Source organism: Taudactylus pleione, unplaced genomic scaffold (genome assembly GCF_031769625.1).
Source record: "Taudactylus pleione unplaced genomic scaffold, aTauple2 ptg000201l, whole genome shotgun sequence".
Taxonomy (NCBI): Eukaryota; Metazoa; Chordata; class Amphibia; order Anura; family Myobatrachidae; genus Taudactylus; species Taudactylus pleione.
Window position 1 is genome coordinate 26,657,775 of NW_028284603.1, and position 4,845 is coordinate 26,662,619.

The window sequence follows — 4,845 nt, forward strand, 5'->3', positions numbered from 1 at the left end:
CATCCTGCCCTTTTCCTCCTATCTTCCCCTATTGTATTCTATTTTATTTACACTCACGCTTGCACTTTCACTTGCCACCTAGCAACAGCTGATGAGTTAGGTGCAAGCCTCCCGACCAGCGCAGAGAAGCTAAAGTCTAAGAAATCTTTCACTTACCTTCTCCACAGCCGGGGGGGGGGCAGGGCTCAGAAGACCAGCGAGTCGCGGGTGATAGGGTTCGATGAGCGCGCACCATGCTGGGCACGTGCATACGCTCAGTATAAAAGGCTGAGCCACGGCCGCCCGTGCTAGATTTTACCTCAGCGCGATGGAGGACTGTATCTGCCACAGACACGCTGCTGGTGTCCCCATCCATCAGTAAAAGAGGTAGGCAGTCTTCCAGGCATAACCTGGATGAGGCTGCTAGTAGTTCTTCCTCATGTGAGGAAATAATATTTAAAAGAAGAAAAATAATTAACCCTGTCAGGTCGGAGGAGGTAACTAGGACTAGCGTGCCCTCTCGCAGTGGCAAATATAGTGATTTACAAATGGCCTGGGTAGCATTAGCCGGCAGAATGCCCCCGTCCAAAATTCATTCCTCTAACTGGGCCCTGAGCGAGCCGTCCCAGGTATATAATTTTGCTCAATTAGCCTTTAGAACAGCACTCATTAAGGAGGACAAGATGGTTCTCCACAACCATACTGGCATTCCAGACATTCCCACTCTGTTTGCCCCAGAAATTGAGCCAGCCCTTACGTCACTTGTTGGGGATATGGCCCAGAGTGATTCTATAGATAAATTACTTTAAAAAATTCAACTTAAAGTTTCGGATGCAGCAGGTCCTCTCTTATTTGTCCTAGACAAAGCGGAAAAAGAAGGGGTCTCAGGGGGCCCCTAGATTCCCTGGTAGCTTCCAAGATGGCCCTCTTAAAAGCTATAAGCAGGGCTACCCTAATGATTGGCCAGACTTTTGATATCATATCCTATTCCCATAGAACTCGCTGACTGGCTAGTGCAGGTATGACTAATCTAGCCCCCAGGCCAGTAGACATTCCTAGTTGAACAGATTCTGCCCTTTTTGGCCCTGACTTCATAGATGAAGTGAAAGTCTGCTATAAAGCCCATAAGTCATTCGCAGACCTCAAGGGCCCCCAGCCTTCCAAATGGCCCTTTCATCAGGAGGGTCGTTCTGCTGAAGCCATCAGTTTGACACGAGACCAGCGGGGCGCCCCCAGAGCTCCCAGAGGAGGATTCTCCTGGACAAGGATCACAAGAGGGTCTGGCGGCAATCCAAACTCCACCAGACAAGACAGAGGAAATGGTAAATCAGTTACCTTCGCTTCCTCCTCCTTGTCTTTCCCATACAATAGTTTCCTGGAGACAGATCACCACAAAACAGGTGGTTGCTAAGGATTGCAGAGAAAGATTTGTCCCTCCCACTTTTCCATTTTCCACGTCAGGTTTATCCATGCTCAAAAACCACTAGTCCTTTATTAGATGGTGTCCTATCCCTTTCCCTTCAGCAGGGTAAAATAGAGTTGGCAGATCCTTCCAGGAAAGGCTGGATCAAGTCACCTGTGTCCCATCAAAAAACAGGATGGTTCTTACAGACCAGTTTTAAATGTCAAAACCCTAAGCCAGTATATAAAACCTTGTTCTTTCTGTATGGAGAGTTTAGCGGATGTACCTTTTCTGCTCACCAAAAACAATTTTTGGATCAAAATAGAACTCAAAGAGGCCTTTCACACAATTCAAATGCATTCAAATCACCGGAGGCTCTTAAGATTCCTCTGGAAGGGTGTCCTCTATCAGTGTGCAGTAATGGTTTTCAGACTGTCCAATACCCCTTACACATTCACACACCTCATGAAGGTGGTAGTTACACACCTCTGTCAGATGGGAGTCCGCTGTATAATCTACCTGGACGATCTCCTGGTGGCCCACTAGGACCGGGACTCCCTTTTACTTCACAGGGAGCTCCTCTAGGGTTTAGCATAAATCTTGACAAATCCATGTTAACCCCTTTCCAGCCAATCGTGCTTCTGGGAGTCTTGATAGATACCCCTTCTTTATCAATAGCAGTTCCCCCAGACAAGTGGAGGGATATTCAAGACTTCCTATCTCAAACTCTCGAACACCAATTCTCAATGAGGGATTTAGCCAAAGTTATTGGCAAAATGAGAGCCTTAGATCCAGGTTTTCTCCATGCTCCCCTGCTATGCAGACACTCAGAACCTTCTCTCAGCTCTCCTTCAATAGGGTTGGGATTGGACAGACAAAAGCCTCCTAGATCCCATATTTTGCAGAGAGATCCTCAGCTGGACAGCCTTTCCCCTACCCTCTCCCAGACTTCTGCTTCATCCTCCACCGTACATAGTCATCACATCAGATACATCTCTTTCTGGCTGGGGAGCATATACAAAACACACAGCAGTAAGGGGAAGGTGGTCCACACAAGAGTTGACAGCTCATATCAATCTTTTGGAATTGACGGCTGCCAGGTTAGCTCTTTCTGCACTAGTCCCCCCGAATTCCAGAGAGATATCGGTACAGCTCTACCTGTACAACAGGGCCACAGTTTATCTCAGCAGAATGGGAGGTGCTTGATCCCTCATTCTCTGCCAAGAGGCAATAGACATCTGGACCTGGGCGGTGGAGCATTCCATACTCCTATGCGCAATATATGTTCTAGGAGAGCTAAACGAGCTAGCCAATTCCTTATTCAGGAAAAAACTCACAGGACCGAGCCGGAGATTTTTCTCAACATGCGCAATATATGTTCTAGGAGAGCTAAACGAGTTAGCCAATTCCTTATTCAGGAATAAACTCACACAGGATCGAGCCAGAGGTTTTTCTCAACATTGTGAAGACCTTTGGTCAACCACAGGTGGACCTGTTTGCAATTCCGTCAAACACTCAGGTTCCAACCTTTGTCTCCGGAATCTGGAATCAAGGGGCCAAGCACATAGATGCAATGTCCTTCCCATGTACAGACCTTCCTTTTCCTTATGCCTTTCCCCCTCCTGCCAAGCTACTGAAAGTCCTCCACAAGATCAAAGTGGACAGGGTATCGCAACTCAATCTAGTATACCCCGTCTGGCCCTCCAGAATTTGGTTCCCCTTGATCACCCCTCTCTGCAAAGGTCCCAAACTTACCCTAGGCATGTCCAGAGATTGCGTTCAGGGGACTCCAAACCTCCTACAGAATATTCCCCATTGCATGTGGATAGTGACATTACTCGGTTGTTGACTTCTACTAACCTCTTGGCCTCATATATGGCCTTGATAAATGCATCTCATAGACCCAGAACTAGATCCAGATACCAATCCATAATTGATGAGTTTATGGCCTGGCAGGCTGCTCAGGCTCTGCCCTCAGGCTGTCTTTCCGAGCTTAACTTAGCCCTAGATTTCCTAGCTACTAAGTTTGAGTCAGTCCTCGCTTCCACCACAATATGTTCATATGGCTCGGCACTAGCTCTCCTTATTCCAGGCCTTGAAGAAAATAAACTATACATTAGACTACTTAAAAATAATTTGTTGTCCAGACCTCCATGTCCAAGATTCTCTACCACTTGGGACATTAATCCCTTTCAAATTTCCTATCCACTATTCCTTCTATGGTTCACATCTCCAATCTTTCGAGAAATCTGGCATCCCTCCTAGCACTGGCATTCGCAGCCAGAGGAGCTGAACTTTCTTAAATACACAAAGCCGAACCCTTGATGACACTGACTCCATTGGGTTTCCATATTGTTTTGAGAGGACACACAAATACCAGTTCCATTCAGTCCCCTCTGGTGGAGTTCGATCTACTCAGAGACCAGTCAGACCCGGATCTTTGCATAGTCGACTGTTTATCTACCATACCTAACACTCACAGCCCCACTGAGAGACATCATTTCTAACCTCTTTATCACTTGCCGTAAACCCTTTCGTCCCGCCAGACCTTCCACAATCAGGGGTTGGATAGTTTCTGTTATGCAGAGTTCAGGGATAGACACCTCCCTCTTCGAGGGTCACTCCCTTCATGGTGCTGCCGTCACTTCAGCAGCGGCTAGGGGCTTGCCATTACAGTCCATAATGCAAGCCGCTCGTTGGTCTTTCACACCTACCTTCATTAAACACTATTGGAGGCCTTCCAATACGCAAAGGATAGAATTCCATAGAGCAACCACCAGGTATGTGGTAGTCGACCCACCAGCTATAGGTAGGTGGCAAGTCTCCCGACAAACAAACACTAGTTTGCAGGAGTCTATGATCTGCAAACTCTCTAGGGAATAGGATTGCCACCTAACAAGAGCTTCCACCAGACCCACACTATACCTTGCTAGGTCTGCTGGTTTTAAGCTCTAATGTCAGTTATTAGTTATAACTGACCTCTCCTTTACTTTCAGGTGCTCCAAAGCTCCAGAAGAAGCAGCAGCAGTCACAGCTCCTAAGGATCAGAAGTAGTTTTACCCTTATCTTCTACAGTCACTGCAAGTTTGCAGGAGTTTAAGACTATGGCCCTGATTCACAGGCGCTCGCTTATTGCGAGCGCACGCTCTGAAGCAGGACGTTTTTGTTTCTGACAGATGATGTCGAGGATCCTAGTGTGTCCTGCGGGTAGCTGTCACCAGGGGGAGTATCAGTGCCATATGCTTCACGGAATTTGGGCTGATCATCAATGGCTTTGACAAACTGTGGATTAGTAAATCTAATCCCAAATCAACAGTAGAACTCTGCAGGTTGGTGGAATTTCAAACGCAAGGGTATGGCCATTTATGTGAATGAAATCAGCAATAAGTCGTTCTTTACTTTTCTTGTTATCCATGTCATCTATGTCCACAGCGTATGAGATGTGGTTCTTACTGTTTATGTAG

General features: G+C 46.9%; 1 pseudogene; it reads left to right on the plus strand.

The window, feature by feature from the left end:
- The first annotated feature begins 473 nt into the window (after nt 1–473).
- Nucleotides 474–4,481, plus strand: LOC148518252 (uncharacterized; annotated as a pseudogene).
- Nucleotides 4,482–4,845: the final 364 nt, after the last annotated feature.